The sequence below is a fragment of the Uloborus diversus genome, chromosome 1 (assembly GCF_026930045.1).
Source record: "Uloborus diversus isolate 005 chromosome 1, Udiv.v.3.1, whole genome shotgun sequence".
Classification (NCBI taxonomy): domain Eukaryota; kingdom Metazoa; phylum Arthropoda; class Arachnida; order Araneae; family Uloboridae; genus Uloborus; species Uloborus diversus.
Genome location: NC_072731.1, coordinates 178,015,238 through 178,036,209, shown reverse-complemented (window position 1 = coordinate 178,036,209; position 20,972 = coordinate 178,015,238). Strand labels below are relative to the sequence as shown.

Below are 20,972 nucleotides of genomic sequence, written 5' to 3'. Positions count from 1 at the left end.
ATATTATTTTACAGTATTTTAACTATAAAATATTATTTAATTACTAAAATTATAGCTATTAAACTTATAAGTTTTACTGAAAAATTCAGGACAATTTCTGTGTGGATTTCAAAGCAGTTGTTGATTGTTGTTGAAGCCATGATACAGTTGAGATAACATATTCATATTACATGCCGCCTCCATTAATATCATGGTTTTCTCAAGAAACTACTACGATATGATTGCTTTCATTTTGCATTTTTTATAAGCTGAAAAAGAAAAAACTATTATTTCGCAAGTAGATTCCTGGATCAAAATAATACTTTTAGGCACGCCTGCACATTTTTTGAAGAATGTTAGCTATTGATTCCATCAAAGAAAAAATAATGGACGAATCGCGATATTACGTTCCGTTGAATTCAAAACCAACGAGTTAAATGTATAAATGTATTCTGCCACTCTAGGACTCCAGTATGACTTCTTTAGCAGACAATAATGCTATTATTCAAAATATGCTCTATGTGTGTTTTGTGTTCTGTTTAATCAACTATATAAAAAAATGCTAAGGAGAAGTCCATTAAAAAATAGTGAATAAGCAAGTTAATTAAATTCATCCTTTGGGGGGGGGGGGGGCACGGTGCCCCCCCCCTTAAATCCAATACTGAGTAGAACAGTAGTAAGCTAAATTAATTATGTCATAAATTATTTGTGGGCAACAGTTTGAACTTATTCATGCAAAGCAGTATCATTTATATTACTAATGTGTATAGTTTTCTTATGGAAAATTATTCACTTCTAAAAAATTGCAAAATTTCTTTTGTTTTATAAAGCCGAAATAAGGTTTTATTTTCGGCAGGACTCTTCCATGTTTTTTTTTTTTTTTTTTTTACATTTTACCAACACTTTCTTGTTTCTCGTGACGATTTTACATTAAAAAATGCCTTTCATTTAAACCTGATTTTTAAGGATAGTACTAGTTCTTAAAAATTCAACGAACTGATAATAAAATGCAACCAGTTTTAAATCAATATTAAAAAAATAATAATAATTGAATTATTTGATACCAATAGGAATTCAAATAAAAGAGTGCAGATTACATCTGTGACGAACTGTTATAAATAGTAATAATAAATTTATAAATTAACAGATACTGGGATAAATCATTATTTATATATATATATATATATATATATATATATATATATATATATATATATATATATATATATATATATTTCAAAAGGTTTTCACATCAAAATAAAAATTAAACGAAAACAGATTTTTTCCGGGCAAAAAAAAAAAAAAAAAAAAAAAAAAAAAAAAAAAAATCCTCACGAAATTATATAACTTGACTTGAGTTACATGTTACTATAATTTCAAAGAAGCTTATTATTTTTTTTAATGAATAATTTCATACTTTTAATATCTTAATTTTTATGCGCAAAATAGATAAATAATTAACTTGGCAACACACTGAAACTCATGGCTATGACACAATTAAAAGCAAAACGACGTGTTCTTAAAATAATTTTGCTACAGTTACAGACATTTTGAAACTAACTAAACAATAGAAAATTTACATTAAAAATAAATAAAATAATTAGTATTCGTTAAATTTTGACGGCTTTGTTATCTTAAACTCAGAAAAATCAGTTTTAAAAACAATGCAAATATTTTACTTCTGCTAGCAATTTATTAGGTGCCGTTACATAGTTGAGCTTTACAATATTCGAAGGAACTATTCATGATGATTTTAGTGAATGTCCTTATCATCCCATGAAAATTAAAAAACCATCAGACAGTTTCATGAAAAGTAAAAAACATTACAATTTCAACAAGAGTTTCAAAAAGTCTGAAACTGCACAGCAGTATTGATAAAACATTTAAAATACATAAATAATCTTTCAATGTATTTCGATATAGTAATTTTGAACTGTTAGAACATCTTAATGCACTACACCAAGGCATCTTCACATTAAAGATAGCATTTAATGAAAAATACGAGTATCAAAGAGAAAATATCTAGTATTTCGCACAGTGAAATCACACAGGCAACGACACGAAATGGCGGACTGAACCCACGTGACTGCCCGCCATCAATCGCAGTCGAAAGCGGCGCGCAGTGTGTGATCAAAGTGTGTCGCCACTTAAGAGAAGGATCCAGGGCTTTAGTGTAAACTACAGTATTTCTGTTGAGTAAGTTTTGCAAGCTGGAAAAAATAAATAAATAAATAAACAGCTTACTTAAATTGCTTTCAGGAGAATGGGGCAATTTTCATTTGAAAGAATTTTTGCGTGAGTTTTCTGAAAAAGAAACTTCAATACATATGTTCATTAAGTTACTGTCCTATAGCCAGGGCTAAGGCAGAAATACATGAAATACACCGCCCGCTCAGTCAATTCCAGCCGAGGACTGCAGTTTCGTGCTTTCAAAGCATGAAACTGCAGTCAAATTTTAATGCCGTGGCACGTGTTTTATTGTTGAAACACGCGGGTTACTCGATCATCGACTATAATTTATATGAGGATATGCTATGGTATAGTGTCTTTATATAATAATAGGCAAGCTGTTTCCTTTCGGTACCATTTTCTCCTCTTTTTGTATTTAAAAGAAATTTTTTTTTATTCAGAAGTTTTACGTATAAACAGAGTTTTGCGGTATGATTTCCTTCAGGAAAATTTCGACAATTGGGAAATTGGTGATCTTTATTCATCGGCGTCAATGTTTCATCACAAATGCCAGCACAAGAAATGTTTTCTCTTTGAATACATAAACAAAGAGTAGAGAAATATGTATTTGCATAGGGTTATCACAAGGGAATATGGTATTCAAAATGAAATTATTCACACCAAGAATTTGACGACGACGCCAATAACCCAATACTCGAAATATACATTTTCATTCCTTTATGTTGAGATTAACATACAAAAAGCTTTGGTTCAATTATTTTTTTGGCTCAAAGCGTTATTAATAGGCTATGCTACGCCACATGCAGAAAGCAAAATTGGAATAAATTATTACTGTTTGGTACTGTGAGTACATGTGAAAATTATATGTTAACAGATGTAAACGAAAGTAAAAATAAAAATGTTAGAAAACAGGAAAATTCATAGAAGTTTCCTCAAGTATTCAGTAATGGATATGCTCGAACTTCGACCGCTGGGCGAACCCTAGTTAAATTAAATCTATATTTATAAATGGATACTTCTGTATGTATGTCTGGGGGTAAGCTTCAAAACTACTGGCCCAATTTTAACCATTTTTTCACCATAGATAGCTACATTATCAGGAAGTAATTAATGCTATAATTTATTTCAAAAAAAAAGTAAATTTCATGTAATTTCACCATTAAATGATTAAATATAAAACCAATTGTTACAAAAATTCTTTGCCTTACAACAGCAATATTAATAGCAATCATAATGAAAATTTTGAATCAAGGCTTCTCTGGAGCAAGCATGGAATTTATTGCTTTCTTAGGATTTTTATCCTTATCTATGTCAATGATCGATAACGGGGATTGTTTTTGTTAGGGAATGGACTGTTAGGTTAAAATAAATAGAGATGGATTTGGAAATTTTGAGATAGATCATATAAGTAGATAGAAGTCGTCACAGGCAGCATTCTTGGAGTAAAAAGGTGATCATATATATAAAAAAAAAAAAAAAAAACTGGACATAGATATGGAAAATATTTTATTCATATTCATATTGATAAAGATAGATATAGATTGATTGATACCGCAGCCAACTTTATTTAAACAGCCTCCAAAAGCGGAAATCTTGGCGTAAAAAGGTGAATGACAAGTAAGCCAAACAGGCGCCGTAGGCGGCTGCTTGTATAGAAAGGGTAGTGGCGTAAAAAGGCAAACCAGCGGTGACTAATATTTCTATAAAAATAATAGTATTCCCTGTTTTTGTGCTGTTTAATTTTGATATTGCTGTACCTTTTCCCAGGTACTAAAATGCAATAAGATCAATTTCAAAATCAATATATATTTAACTCATAATCAGTGATACACATCAATAATGAAAATAGATAATCTTAAACTGTCACTCTCATTTAAAAAAAAAAACTTTTTACGGTGTTAACAGTACAATGTGTTGATCTTGCAACAAGAATAATTGAAAACAGGTTACAGTATCGTTCCAATAGATTAGTACTTAAGTAAAATAAAACGAAAGAAAACAGTCATAAGGTAGGTGAGCTGAAGAATGCCAGTGTTCGTAAGGTAGATCACTCCCCTAAATTAAATTTTATTTTATTTTTTAATCACAAAATGGCGGGCACTGCATTGTAAGACATATATTCACAGTGCTAATGGCTGAATTTGGAAAATTACTTTGATTGGTTGCTACTGCATGCAGTGAATTCCATCTGAGGAGGAGAAACTCTATTTATCGGGTAAGAATGTACTTGATTTCATAAGTGTTTGAGTTCTTAGAACTTTCAGCTTAGATACGTTTTCCGAATGACTACTTCTTTCCTTTTAACCGCACTTACTTTAGATCACTTTAACATGGCTAAATTTAAGGGATTGATAACTTTGTGAGAAGAATTTTACCTTAAGAAGAAATATCTGAACTAATAGAGTAAGGTTCTTTTCTGTATTCAACTGTATTGTATTATTTTTTATCATTACACCCTGTTCTGACACCATTAATTTAAACTTTTTCCCAATGAAGTGAAGCAATTATAGCGAAGGTTAAAAAAATGCTTATTGCAATTGTTTTCTTTTTAATTTGCATGCAATTATTACTTTTTCTTTTAATTCAACTTTGTATTGCTCTATTGGAAGAAAAAATTCTTTACCGATAATTTGATTTCAGATTTTAAAAGCGATTTCAAAATATAGGTCCCCTTTGGAACATTAAAAGTTGATCCACTAGCCACAGTTTTAAAAATGTATCAAAAAGCAGCTCAATTTTATCTTTGAAAACAAATTACCAAATTAACCCAACCAACAAATTTTGAAAAATAATTAAAGTTTAAGTATGTAGTCACCTTTGTACCACCTACCCTATTTAAATAAATTTGGTTTCTGTTTTTAATTGAAATTATTTTCTTACTGTTAACAAAAAACGCCACTTCTAAAAAGAAAAAAAAATTGTCAACGCTTGATTATTGAAATTTATGCTTCTCTTATTTTCAAATAGTTTTGATTTGGACTCGTCCAAAGCCTAGCGCCAACAATATTGAGCTGCACTGTATTTATATACGCTTGTCATTTAATTCGGTACATAATTTTCAGCTTTAAGTTTGACGAAATATCACTAAATTGTAGTCAAATGTTAGCCATTTTATGACATCACATCTGTCCCATACTTCCGAGATTTTACTACCATTGTAAGCTTCTTTAACTTTACAATTTGTGAATTTCAAAAACCCTTGATTTTTTTTCTTGAGTTAATCAATTAAAACAGTTCCATAGTAAGGAAAAGCAATATTTGATATCAATGCGTTCAATTGATAATTAATCTAACACCGTAACAAACCGTAAATTGTCTGAACTCCAATCTAAACGAAAGACAAAGGAAACATTTTTGTCTGGAATTATTTCAAATTAAAATGATTACATGCTTTAAAAGGAAATAATAACATTATAAACTAAAATCGGCAGTATCAAACCAACATCACACAGTTAAAAATTTCCAATTTTTCTTTTAATTCAGCATTATTTCATTAATATTATAAAAGTTTTACAAAAGACAAAACAAAATGTAATTAACAAACCAACAGAAGTCTATCAACAGGGGGGGGGGGGGGTAAAGTTGAAAATACTAATGGGATGCTGGAAAAGCCATTTCTTATAACTGCTTTGTACATCGGTTACTTTACCAAAGCATGATGTCAAATCATTGAAAAAGAAACCTTTTTCTTTTGAATTTCAGTCCGTTATTCTAAGTGAATTAAATGGGACGACTTATATTAGGGGACGGAGACTGGGGCAAAAAGGTCTGCTAATTACAGGTGTCTGCCATTGGGTAGAAAGTGTTCCAGAAATGTTTTTTTCCGCCCTTTCCAATGAAACCAAAATAGAAACAATACGATAATTATTTAGAGTAGAAAGGTTCATTTTTTTGGTCAAACAATTGAGTTTCGTTTAAAAAAGAGCCATTTATAGATTTTTTTTGAATCGGTCTGTAAACCTTCCCACCACTTACCTAGACAAACTGAAACTTTAAACGAAATCGTCGCGGTAGTTTCTGAGTTTACCCGGGCATACAAATCTGGAGTTTGTGTTTTTATAAAGATAATACAGCTAAGAAATGAATTTAGATTCGATCAAATAAATCTAAAAAAATGTTTAAAATTACAAAAACTAAAAATTGAATAAAAAATAACTACGTCAATATGAAAAAAGAACTTACGTAATTGGTTTCTTCACTTCTGTAAAGTAATCAAAAAATATTTTGTGATATAATTTTATGTTCAAAAAATCTTATGAATAAACAGTTTACAAAATAATTTTACTTGTTGATATTTTTCGGGCATTTATCCTCCGTTGTGGGACTTTACTCTCCACTGACGAAATGTATCTTCTTGTAACTGCCTAATACGTGTATTCGTATTACAAAGTTTCATCAAACAAAGGTGGGTATGTCAATGAGGCACAGAAAAAAATTTCATTTCAATTTTATCAATGGGGTTGTTTCCTTCAGTCAAAAGTAGTCCTTTTTGTCACTGAAATTGATAAAATAAGCAAAAAAAAAAAAAAAAACATGGACCCAGAAAATACTTTTATTTTCCCAACAGTAATTTTTTAATTATTTTTTTTAACTGTCCGATTTTTCAAACAAGGCGTGGTCTTGATGACGTCACAAATGATGTTCTTTGGCGCATCTTTCTATCGTGTTTCCACGTTATGATAATCAAGAAGCGAATTAAAATTGCGCTCTACGCTTGCTATCAACCATATCGTTATTGCCAATACAGGTGATTAAAGATGCGAATTAAATATTTTGGTCTGTGAATGGCAAAAACTGAATGGCATTTCATCATTTGTGATGTCATCGGCAGAAGTATAAAAAAAATGAAAACATACCGATTTAAGTAAATTTTTAAAAATATTAAACTTAAACAAATTATTTTAAAAATGGTCAGATCCTATGTTTTTAAGCATGCATTTTCAGAAAAAAAAAACTTTTAAAATTTTGGAAACGACCCCATTGCTAATTATGTACTAAACACTTGCTTCGTGGCTTTGGATTAGGTGGTTGAGTTAGGCTCTGATTGGATTTGCAATTTAGTAACATATATGCATTTTAGTTTATGTTATAATTCGCTCCAAGGAATTGTATTTCTCTTGTTACTTTTGTTGATGTATAGTTGCAGGGACATTTGTTTTTAAATTGTTTAAACATATGATCATATGCAACAAAAATTAATTTTTATTGTTAAACGTTTAGAGTTACTGAGATAATTAAAAAATATTTTGAGCTTGTTTGCGGTGATATGGGAAAATATATTCCTTAATGTTAATTTATTTCAATCTGCCGTTATTGTTGAGACCACATGGCGTGTAAATTCAGAATTTTGTGTTTTTATCATTGGCAATAATTTGTATAATAATATTAGATAAGAAGTGCATCCTCGTTTTAACTTTAGATCTCTCACAACCAGTCAAAAAGACTAGAAAATATAATTTAAGATTTAAAACTATTAATATATCTGCCTTTCATCTTCAAAACATTTTGTTTTAGAGTTTTGAAACTCATTTTTTACTATTTAAAGCATTGAAATGTATATAATTGATCAGTTTGGGCATTAAAACATTTATCACTATGATTAGAGCAGTAAAGTTTTCAAAAAGATCCAAAATTTTATGCTTTAGAACTAAATTATGAAACACAAACGAAAAACAGTTTATAAAATAAAAACAAAAATAAACTACAGTAATGTATATTCAGTAGTAAAGGAACAAACGTTTTGCGCCATAAAAAAAAGTAAAGCTTAAAACATCATCTATTATTTCACGCGCAATATGAGATGCATTGTTATTTTCTGTCTCATTTATTAGACAGGATCTTCATGTCAACCTCGGATAAAGGGGTAGTTAAATAAATCACTTTCTCACCATGTTTCTGCTATCAACAAATACAAAAGAAAAACCATTTTTTTCATAAAAAAATTTCTTTTCGCAAGAAATCAAAGATTTTATTCCACTCTCAATGGGAAAACCTTTGCTATCTTAAGTGTTTTTTCTTTGACATAAATCCATTAATGTGAAACCTCAAAAGAACAGGGAGGGGGGGGGGGGCGCAAACAACACGGAAGCTTTTCCGAATTTCTGCGGACTGGCGCGATTCTAACAGTTCTATTTAAACCGCCAATTCTACGCCGGTGAAATAGATGGCATTTGGACAGCGAAGAGTTAACACGGGGATTCTCCGCTGTGCGCAGCAGTTGCCACAGCTATCATGCCGTGCTTTTTAAACGTGCTTGTGTTTTGCTGGTTTAAAATTCAACAGGTTGTGTGGCAAATGTAATGTTTTAGTTGTCTTTAAGCTAAATCGTAATCATCAGATATTTTTTATCTTTGAAAAGAGTGAATTCTGTGTTTTTTTCTTTTCATGAGTTTCGAAGAAATACCATAAACAGTTACTAACGCTTATTAAAAAAAAAAAAAATGAAGAAGAAACTCTTTTAGTTAATTTTCAAATATTTTAATGGTGTTCATCCCTGTCGTTCAGTTAAAGAAGTGAAAAACTTTTGCTCAACTGTTCGTTTTCGGAGACAAATTGTTTTTTTGATTACAATTTCTGAACTATGTCAAATTTCGTCATTTTTCATTTTCGAAAAATTTACGTCAAGAATTTAGTTAAATGGTGAATTTTCATGCGCAACCTTTGAGCAAAGTTTAAGAATTTGAATTTATGACTAACTCGAGTACAAGGAAAATATAATTGATGTCCAAAAGTCATTTTGTAAAGAAGATAAACGAAAAGACAAGTATATCTACTATTCTTCACTTGGTGTCCCATTCATGTGATGCGGTTTTGCACAATTAAAAAGGTAAGTCTCATTTTCTAGATTTAGAGTAGATTTGTAGTTTTGTTTTTGAGTAGTAGTGATGAAAATAATAGTAATTTTGACCGCAATAATTGAATTGTAAACAGCATGTATCAGAGTTGTTATTATTCATGTCGCTTTAATTTTATGTCATTTATGATACGAAATACGTCCTTTTGTTGATAGTCTAATGATTCTGTAACTTGGTTAAAACGAGTATTAACGGTGGAAAAAAAGACAAATATTATCTATTTCTGTTCTAGTGTTAATTTTTCTTAAGTTTGAAATTGTTGAAACTCACATATTTAATTCACTGTATGTTACATTCATGCTTTATATAATTTTCAATAGCAAACCATTGAAAAATTATAATTTTTAATTGTATTTTAACAACTGCACTTCAGAGCCAGACGGACGTAAGTCGAAAATAGGGTTGTTTCCTTCAGTCAAAAGCACTATTTTTTGTCACTGAAATTGATAGAACAAGCAAAATAAAAAATATATATGGAGCGAAAAAAACTTTCATTTTCTCAACGTTTAATTTTTAATTAATTTTGTAAATAAGGCGTGGTCTTTATGACGTTGCATGTGATGTACTTTGACGCACTTCTCTACTGACGCATTGAATGCATATGCTTGCTGTCCACCGCGTTTCCACGATGTGATAATTAAGATGCGAATTAAATATTACGCTGTACGCTTGCTACCAATCAATAATGTTCCCAGTACATGCAGTAAAGAAGCAAACTAAATATTGCGCTCTGCGCTAATGGCATCAGAGAATGGCATTTCATCACTTGTGATATCATGTGCAGAAGCGCAACAAATGAAATTAAATCTGCGTACCGATTAAAATGATTCTTTAAAAATATTAAACTTTGTCAAATTATTTAAAAAATGGTCAAATCCTATGTTTTGAAACATGCTCTTTCAGAAAAAAATACATAATTTCGGAAACCCCCCGGTTGCGATTTTCCGTTTATTAGTGCGTTGCATGTAGAAGCCCAGTCCGCAAGCCTATTCAGCATCAAGCTATGTGAACGTTATTCTTAAAAAAATCCTTTTCATTTTTTAAGAGGATTAAAAGGGCGTCATTCCTTCTCATGTGCCAGAAAAACGTTTTTCCTTTCTCCTGTAAAATTACCGTAATGAGACTTACATCCTTCTAGTTCTGAGGTATAGATGTTATCAAAAAAAGAAATCATGTTTTTTTGACAGTAAACTTTAAACATTGATTTTCTTTCTGCTAAAAGTTATCGTTTCCACTAGCAATTAGTTATTTCAAACAATATCGAAAAAGGTGCTTAGAATGTTATTAATTCAACTTACAAAGTAAAACTAAATTTGAGTGAATTTAATATACATGTTAATGGATTTGCCATAAAATGTTTTAAAACTGCTTTTACTTAGGATAAAATTTTGCTAAAAAACTTTCTTTCACATAAATTGTAGCATTCTCATATTTGAACTAATTAAGTAGTTTAGATATGGGACTATTAAAATTTACCTTTTAAATATGTGATTTAAGTTAAGCATGAACTATAATAAAAAAAGTTAATGAAAAATAAAAGAAATTGCTACGTTTATTTAATAGTCCAGTTATATTATACAAAAAAAGGGGGGGGGGGGGCTAAAATCGCAAAGCACGATGTACTTCTGATTTTTAATATGCTATTTGGGTGAGTTACGGTAGTGTAAAATCTAAGTTTGCAGTTTTCAAAATTTTTCCCTTCTAACTCTTAAACTGTTCAACTTTTGATATTAAATGTGAACACCCGTTTTAAAGCTCATTAAATGCTGAACAATTTGAGCTTAAGTGGCGCTCTGTACGACCAATAGTTTAGGAGACATCGTACTTCAAAAACTGGCCATTTTTAGCGAAAAATAAAAAATGATGCTTCGATCACATTTCAGGCCAAATATCGACATAAATTCCTCCTCAACAAGAAAAAAACTGGATGGTAGAATCCATCTCAATTCAACAAGGGGCGTAACATGGTGGCCTCCGATTTTTTGGAATTGAACATATGTTAAAATTCATGAAAAAGAAATAAGAAGAAATAAGTTTTGTTTTGTTTTGCCCAAAAATTGATGAGCCGAGATACAAGCCGCCAAACATGGTGGTCCTGTCATGATTTTTCGCTTGGGATTTTACATTTTCTCAGTACATTATCTCAGAAACGATAGAATATATTTTGTTGCGGATTCTTTATTTAAAAGCATATTTTTTTCTTAGATAAAAATGGAACAATGTTTAAAAGCACAAAAAAGATAAAAAGTTTTTAAAAACGCAGACATGTTTCGGAGGCAATAGCCTCCTTCCTCAGTGCGAAATGAACAAATGGATGAATCAAGGTCATGGGAGAGTTTAAATGCGTAACCGGAAAAACCAATTCAGACCAATCAGATATCAGCGAGTGCTGAGGCAAGATATGACGTATTCGAACATGTAAAATTGAATAAGATTGGAGAAAAATGCGGAACAGCAAAAGACTCATTGCAAAGATTATTTAAGTTTTTATGAATGTAAAAGGATTCCAGAAAATCTAATTCACCTACTGTTGTAGGTCTGAAATGATCTTGGCCTTCGAAAAGACAAAATTGTGCCCTGAGTCCCAACAATGTTTAGCAACTGAGGATTTGTTTAGTTCCAGTTTTTCAACGTGGTTTTCATTTTCATTCAAACGAAATTTAAGTGAACGCCTTGTCTGTCCCACGTAACCAATGTCCCACGTAAACATGTCTGCGTTTTTAAAAACTTTTTATCTTTTTTGTGCTTTTAAACGTTGTTCCATTTTTATCTAATTTACCTTGCACAAAGCTATCACTTTTCAACACATTTTTTCTTGTTTAAAAAATATGCAGAAATTTAAAATATGTGCTTTAGTTTTTTTTCCATAGTCCTTTGAAAAAAAAGTTTAAAATAATCTTTTTGATTTTTCTCAAAAATGCCAATTGCGAAACTTTTCATTTTTTTTAGTTTATTAATACCACTACGTTTCCTGAGAAGGAGAGCTTTCACTTTTTCGTTTAAGAGATTTTAGAGGCATTTGAAAAAATGGGGTTTTTTTAAGGAACTTTAAAACCTTTTAAACGAAAAAGTGAAAGCTCTCCTTCTCAGGAAACGTAGTGTTCAGTAATATTAATAAACTGTAAAAAAAGGAAAATTTTTGAAATTGGCATTTTTGAGAAAAATCAAAAAAATTATTTAAAACTTTTTCTCAATGGACTGTGGAAAAAAACTAAAACACATATTTCACAAACTGCTGCATATTTTTTTAAACCATAAAAAATATCTTTCTAAATAAAACAAACCGCAACAAAATATGTTCTTTCGTTCCTGAGATAATGCACTTTAAAGATTTTGCCAAAAATCCAAAAGTGAGATATCGTGACAAGACCCGCCATCTTTGGCGGCCTGTATCTCGGCCCAGGAATTTTTTTGGGCAAAACAACAGTAAATTTAGTTTTTTGAAAATTTAATTTAAACTAAAAATGAAGTAGACTCAATACCATTAAATGGTCGAACTATGGGCCTTTTTTCGATTTTTTCAATGAAAATTCCGTGTACATCTTTGATATAGAAATTTGAGGATTTTTGCAGTGGTAGCTATACATCTCGTCTTACAAATGAAATGTAAAAAAAAAAAAAAAAACTAAGTTGGAAAGAAGAAGAACGCGAATTTTTCCCTCGTGGCCCATAGCTGTACTCCTACGGGGTACAACTATATGCCACCTCATTTTAACCTAGAAAACAAATTGAAAACTTGATCTGGCCTATTGTTTGATGCTACAAGTTGCCCTCTGCTTGAAACTGCATAAATAACTTTTTAAGTTCATCATTTACCGTTTTTTTTTTTTAAATTAAGTTTTATGATTTAATCCTCACTTGTCGTCTCGAATGATTAACAAAGTTCAACATGGTAAATGTATGTAACGTCATTTATTATCTGCATTGGTTTTAACATAGAAACATATGAAAATTAGAAAAATCTCAATAGCTAAAACGCTATTTACCTACACTTATGTCTCAGAAAAGGCGTAGGTTTGACAAGCTTTAAACGAGATCTACAAAAATTTGGAAAATTAAAAAATGAAATCACATTTCACATCCCAAATCACATCAAAACACATATTTTTTAAAAATGATCTCAGTTTATATTTGATCCGTATTTCAGTCCGCACCTTCTGCAAAAACTCATATGAATTTAGTCAATAGGGGTCCTCAAGTTTTCTTCTGTCTTTACTTGACATTATTTACAAAAAATAGCACAAAATATGATGTTATCATCCTTACAGAGAAAAAAATGAAGCACCAAGCCAATAAAAATCGTGAAAAATAGACGGCCCATAGTTGTACATCAATATTCCCATTTTCGATAAATGTTTTGAGCTAGTGAGAACTATATGAAACATTTTAAGTCAACAAGCGGCTTAATTCATAACTGACAATATGGTAAAGCAAATCTGAACTTACCCGATCTTGGAAAACAGTATAAACGGTCGGCCCAAAGGAGACTTTTGGTTCTTGCACGAGTGTTTCGAATCACGCACTAAGAACGAATAAGTTATCCAAGGTATACAACGGCAATGGAAATCTTTGATAAGGCGTCTTTAGCTACCTAAATGGTTACACTACCTGGTGAATTTTTTTGGTGCTCGTAAGTTCGGAAAAGAGGCCACTAGCGAGCAAAATCATCAGCATATGGCAACAGCGGCCCATCCTTGCCTCCTTGGCACAAAATTGTACCATTTTACGGTAGTTATTTTACCATCGCAAAATAAACAAATATTCGGAAAATTCGATTTTTCAAGAAATGAGACAAAACACTTCTCGAAACAATATGGAAGACCCTATTCGAGAAAAAGGGAGCAAAGAATGATATAATAAGACTCTAGTGTGCAGTATATAAGTTACCTGTGTTAAGGAAACACGCTGGTTATGAAGAAGAAAAAAATAGGCCAGTAGTTCATAGCCTTATGCATGTAACGCAAACATTCCTTTTTCCCCAACGTCTGTACCTTTCACATTGATGAATTTTCGGCCGCATTCCCTTTTTCGACTATAAAGTAACTTACCAGCTAATAGAGAATATTTTCGATACCAAACGAATTCGTAATGAGATTCAATTATCCAAAGACGGGCGAACATAGAAACAAAGAAAAAATGAAAATGAGAGTTCACACATTTTTTTGCAAAAGTAATGAAACTGTCCAGGTTCATCATATCAAACGTAAAGCTTCAGCGGCAAACCTAAAATGAAAAGGGCCTCCTTCTGTACACTTTAAGTGTAATATTATCGAATGACTATACTTATTGAAAAATCATTCAAGCAGAAAGAATAGAAAATAAAAATACACCTGGAAACATTAACCAACGTGCATCGATTTTTTTACTTGCAGGTCTCGAATCCCACGCAAAAAATGCTCGCCTACACAGGCCCGCGACAAGCCTGATCAGCGCCGCGCCGTCGCACAGTGGTTCAAAACGACAAAAAAGCGGAAAAAATTCAATAACTTTGAATATTCTCAAAAAATGCTTGGGAAAATTGCTAAAATTGTTGCATGGTAATATTTATCTTCATGCTTGCTGATCGTATTCACTGCGAAACCAGGGTTTTACGTCCCTCGAATCTACGTTTTCCCCACATCTTACGTTTTTTATCATCAGGTCCCAGTTTTTCCGCACCCTAATAATATTAATTTAATCCGGATGGAAAGTTTGTTCTTTATAAACTTCCCGCATTTTACGTTTTCCCTTGGCAGTTAAAAAAAAGAGAAAAAATGTTTTAAAATTAAGAAAAGTGTTTCCCTCTGTGCATTTTTAAACATAATTCACTCTGTTGGAAGTTAATCCATGAAAACAGAAACGCTTCTGCTCCATCCGCAGCTGACCTTATGGATATTTCGGCCGCCAATGAAGATGAACAAGAAGAAGAGGAAACACAACTCGTCTCTTCATTCAATACTGCATTTAAGAGCTTAATAATAGTGAAAGACTATTTTCTTTACCATAAAGACCAGGAAAAAACGTTGCAAAGTGTTCCAATCCTGGAAGATGCTGTATTTACTTTGGATTCAATAACTCATTATTACTGACTATTTTCAACCTAATCGCCCGAATTAGTTACTTAATGTGTTAGAATGAGCGAAATTAGTGTGTACAATAATGTTCTTTTCATAAAATATCGCATTTTTACATTTTTGAAGCGTCATCGTAGCAACCTTTATTACCATTTTTGTTTCCTTATTTGATATTTGCTTTTTACACATTTCTCGTATTTTACATTTTTCCACATTTTATGTTTTTGGATTTGAATTGACGTTTTCCCACATTTTATGTATTTTATGTTTGATTCAGGCCCCTGAGAAACGTGAAATCGGGGTTTCTCTGTAGTTCAAATTCATTTCTGTTTTTAGTGAAAAATATAAATTAAATCAGTCGTATGCCACACGCAAGGTTTATTTATTGCAATTGATACCCTCGAACAATATTTTCTGGCAATGTTGACAAACTGAGAACAGCTTTACACTAGAATGATTTCGAAAAGGAAATCAGAAATTTCAAACGTTTAATGGTTTTCTAATTTCATTGTTTTATGAACAAAATGGTTATTTAACTTTTTATATATAATTCTGTATGAGTTTCAAAAATTTCTTTCTCATATGTATATTCTTTAAAGCCAAACGGGTCTGAAAATTGTTATTTTCAGGTTACTACTGCATTGCATGTAGAATAATGCTCCGCATTAAGCCATAACAACGTAAATCTGTTTTTAAAAAATCTTCTATATTTATTGATGAATGTTTCAAAAGCGCCAACTTTCGGAAACAGTAAACAAACGTTTTTAGGCTCTCCTGCAAAGTAGTGAAACTGTGACATATATTAGTCTGGAGCATGTCAAATTGGATGACCAATTTCTTTGATAAAAAAGCCGTCATACCCTCGTCATACCGTTACGAGTTATTTTCTAACTTACTATATTGGTATTCGTAAATAGCGAAGCTCAAACAAAAACATCTGCCACGGCTGCAGTCGCAGGTGGTCGCAGCTAAAATGTTGTTGTTCATTTACAGGAAGGATTAAACTATTGATATATGTACATTTTAGCTCACCGGAAGCCGCCGATAAACGTATATTTTACAATACTTTTCATTATATTTTTAAGAAAATAATGTTTTTTTATTTCAGGTAGTTTTCAATTTTGATGAATTTTTAATTTTTTAATTACGATGTCATATGCATCCTATAAGTGTGAAAAACCAATCAGAAATGACTTTTATTAAATTTTAGTCCTCCTTACTGAACGAATGAATTAAAACTGAAGTATAAAGCGTACTTCCGAAAAAAGTAAAAACCTAATTGTTCAACAATCTCGGCTTATTTTTGTAAAAACAAATTTTTTTCCCCAAAAACTCTTATGGAGTAAGTTACTACAACTCAAAGGGTAAGTAATTACGGCATGAAATATTTTTTATCTTAAAACTTTAAAATGGCTATTTTTTCCACCCTTGAACCACTGTGCGTCGTGCCAATGTTTTTTGAGCGCCTTTATAAGGAGCGGCGGTTGGGGAAAATATAGTTGACACCTGGAGTGAGGTTCTGCAGAAAAATATAATTACTACGGAATTTATACGTTTGGTATTTATTTCATTAAAAAGAACATTGTGTATATATTATTAATTTTTTTAATATTATTTTTTTTTAAATCAGTGTACGATGTTACTTCATACCTCGAAGTAATTTCGAGTTCAGTAGCTCCTCTGATATGCAAATGTGTTTTGGAAAAAGAAAATATTTTAAATATCTAAGTTTACGTCGATCTAATTGGTGAATAACACTGCGCAAAAAAAAAAAAAAAAATAAATAAATAAATAAATAAAAGCATTAAAAATGCTTACATAGTTCGTACTGATTCTTATGTATAATAACCCCCCTTAATCCAAAAATGACCACCATTTCGAAACATTACGTCCCACTTTTTGGAAATGGCGCCTCCCATTTTCCAGGTATCTACAATTTTATAGCCATTATTTTTGTTACTTGGGGAAGAGAGCCTTATATTAGTCATTAACACTCTTCTGAAGAGCTAGAGAGACGCAAGTTCAAAAGCATGAAGAATTGAACATTTAGACCTAATCGCGAGACTCATTGGGGTTTCCCAACCTAAAGTAATTCAGAAACCATCAAAACCGCCCTTTTTCCCTAATGGTTTGTATTGCAATTTTTTTGCTTTTTTTTCGGCATAAAATCAGAGTATAGTGCTCACTCCTATGAGGTCCATGTTCGAAAAAGAAAAAAATGCAGAACGCCATTTCCAAAAAGTGGGACGTGATGTTGGGAAATGGTAATCGTATTTGGATTCAGGGGGTCATTTTACATAAGAATCAGCAAGAGTCATGTCAGAAGCATTTTGAAGGTATTTTTTTAATCACTTAATCAAACTTCTTTTGTGCCTGTCAAAACATGACACCAGAGTACTGCTTTTTTTCTAAATTGAAGTGTAGAGAATATTTCACCTTAAAATCTGATACTGAATTCGATTCAAGTAAAACCAATAATTCTAAAATTCGAACTCGTTTATCAAGGTTTTGAATTTAATATCTAAAACAAATAAATTGTCCAAGGCTTTCTTTTTTTTTAATTAAATGCACAAAAAATTAAAAGGGGTGGAGGCAATCGAGTGATATGGTAAGTAATTACATTTTGGAACGAAAAAGTTAACCTAAATTGTTGTCTAAAATATATAAATATTGAGCACAAGTAATACGCAAATGAGCTTACCGTATTTTTTTTTAAACATGATAACATGAAGCAGTAGAATTATCATGAAAAATAGTTAAAAATCACAAAAAGACATGTTGCACACACAAGTAATAGTATAACATTTTCAACCCCAAAAACCAAAATGAAGAAAAGCAAATTTCTTGCGCCTCGTATGCTCAACCTCATGTATTGTAGACATACAGAAATGGAATTCACGGCTCCACATTAGGATGAAAAATGCTAATGTAAGCCACACATTACACGTGATGCTAATTAGCATCACGTGTTTTCAGTGTAAAATGTTGCACTTTTGAATAGTCTGTTTAGACACGATAAGGCTATAACTTTTCCTTTTCTAGATAGACAGCGAAACGGATTGTTCGTTTCAATGAGCAGTATAATTTCACCACCCCCATTTAGATATACTGAAAAGTTCAATTTTAATTTTTTGGTTGTAGAGATTTCCATCATTTGAAGCATTTTTGATTGGTAGATCTCCGCGTCTTTTTGACTCTGGCGCCGTCGTGCGTCTTGCACACAGGGATGGCGCCATCGTGCGCCTATTTTTACAAGTGATATGAAAAAGGGAATGTGTTTAAAGTAATTTTTATTTAAACTGAAAGAAACTTCTTGGGTTATGCGAATCAATAAATTTACGCCTAGTTTGTGAGCATATTTGTGAAATGAAGTTGCTAAAACAGTTTGTAATGAAACTAATGCAGAACCCAAAAGAAAAAATCCATAGTTGTAACATATTAAACAATTCAGATGTGCGCTTTTTTTTTGGTGCGTTTAGTGAATTGTGTTCATGTTGAACTTCATTGGAGAACTGGAATGACTCTGGGACGAGCTAGAGCAATATGATTATATTTGACTTCTCAACATCATATTGCCCCAGAAGAAGCGGTTTTCCAAATCGTGTAATAAACGACATCTCAATAATGACTTGCTCCATAAATTTGGACTTGAGGGTATTCAAAAAAAAAAAAAAAATCAACGAGGGAAACAGTTTGAAACATTATCCGTGCCACCATCGAAAAAGCGCATCTCAACAGATCATGATCGTTGATGGAGAGCATGTGGATCTACTTGTTCCTTTTTTTTTTGCTGCTTTTATCTCATGCATTCAAAATATTTCCTTCCCGATAAGTGACGAAGTCTAGTTAATTTCCATTCAGCTTTATATATTTTTTTTTCAACCAAGGAAAAATGGAATATCTCTTAGATTCGTATTCTTCTTCAAAGTTAGTGGATGTGATATTATATCTTTCCATGTCTGACTAAGAAGAACAAAACTGTGCGGTGTTTTTCAAACGAACTAGTGTTGGATTGACCAGGCCCCCACAGCTTTCCTTCTTGAAGTGAGTCACGAAGCTTTAGCCGAAGCTGTAGAAACGGAGCTGGTTGCTCGAAGTCCAACGTAAGTTTTGAGATTGGTTCGTCACCAATCACGACATTAAACGAACCAGACTCACCCGTCCTTTTCAGATTTCTCTCATTTTTGTGAAAGAAGGGATTTATGGGAGCATGCTGCTGTTGCAGAGCTGGTCTTAGCTGCTCAGCTTAGTGCAATTTGCCATTTGAAAGGACTTCCAACGACAACTTTGCCATTCTAATCGACAAACGTGAGAAAAAGAAAAATAATAAAATGAAAAAATCGACCTATCACTACCTTCTTTTTTCCAGTTCGAGAGTACGATGGTATCATCAGGAACACCATAAAAACCAAGACATTAAGTGTATTTAATTTTTAAGATACGTTTAATGATAAAACTAACATGTTAAAACAGTTTCACTTTTGAAATCATTTTGTTTTCATTCTTTTGTTCAGATCGCTCTTATTAAAGGAAGTTTTTAAAGTCTTTTGTTCAAAAACATTATCTATTCAAAATCAAACTCGGTTAGTAACTTTCAAGTCGAATAACGAAATACAGCAGAAAATTCATCACTATTCAAGGTATATAAATACGTAGGGGAAAGAATGTTTGCGTTACCTGCCCCATAGGGCTGTCAACTATCGGCCTATTTTATTGTTTTTTTTTTCATAATTGCCATGTTTCCGAAACACAGGTAACTTATATAAACACACTACACTCTTATTATATCATTCTTCCATATTATCTTGAGAAGTGTTCTGACTCATTTCTTCAAAAAATGAATTTTCCGATTATTTGTTTGTTTTGCGATTGAAAAATCACTATTAAGTCTACAGACTTCGTTTTTGGCATACATGAAAGCCAATTACATTTATTGTAACAGTATATCCAGTTTTTTCTTGTTGACATGGAATTTATGTCGATATTTGGTCTAAAATGTGATCAAAGCACAATTTTCTTTTGTTTCGCCAAAGATGGCCAATTTTTGAAGCACAATATTTCCTAAATTATTGGTCGTACAAAACGCCATTTGAGCTCAAATTGTTTAAAATTTAATGAGCTTTAAAATGGGTGTTCACATTTAGGATTGAAAGTTGGATAGTTTAGGATTTAGAAAGGAAAAATTAAAAAAAGTCCGAACATTTGCGCAGCAGGCACAGGTTTTTGGAAACTGCAAACTGAGGTTAACACTCCTAACTGACCCAAACAACATATTAAAAAATCAGAACTGCATCCTACTTTGCGATTTCAATGTCTTATATGACTGGACTATAAGGACAAATCGTGCATTTAATATTTCAAAAAGCATTGAGACGATTTAAACAGGCAAATAATTTGAAAATAAAAGGTTAGGAGAAATCCTTAATACTGTGCAGTTGCCGCAAAAGTGTACTAAATAAAATGAAGCAAATTAGCATGGTTTTCAAATAGTTTTTTTTTTGGTATTTAAACAGTGATGTATTCAATATTTATCCAATTTTTATTTCTCACTGTTTATCTCATTTATCAACCAAAACGCAAGATCAAAAATACTTCGGAAGAAGTTCGGTAAAAAACTTAATTTCTGACTTCTATTTTTTGTTTGCGGGGATAAGTTAAAACATTTTATACAAAGTAAAACAAGTTATAAAGGGTTAAAAGGTTATGTGTATGGAATGACTGTTTACATTTTAAGTTACAAAATAAAGTACAAGCAGTTTAACCCGGGAGAAGTAGAGTGGGACTCTAAATGGTACCAGTAACTTAGAACCTTCTATTTTAAGGTATGCAATTGGATTGACATGAACCAACTCTTGAGTAGCTAACTTTTCAAATGATTTCTTTCAATAGTACCTGC

The 20,972-nt window shown here is 31.6% G+C and overlaps 1 protein-coding gene across 1 annotated transcript in view; it reads left to right on the top strand.

Moving 5' to 3' along the window:
• The first annotated feature begins 8,345 nt into the window (after nucleotides 1-8,345).
• The window catches only part of LOC129233660 (leucine-rich repeat-containing protein let-4-like), a 196,019-nt gene continuing 183,392 nt past the window's right edge, over nucleotides 8,346-20,972 (top strand). Inside the window, exon 1 of the mRNA XM_054867639.1 lies at nucleotides 8,346-8,995. The gene's annotated coding sequence lies outside the window, so the exon portion shown is untranslated. The remainder of the gene's footprint in view (nucleotides 8,996-20,972) is intronic.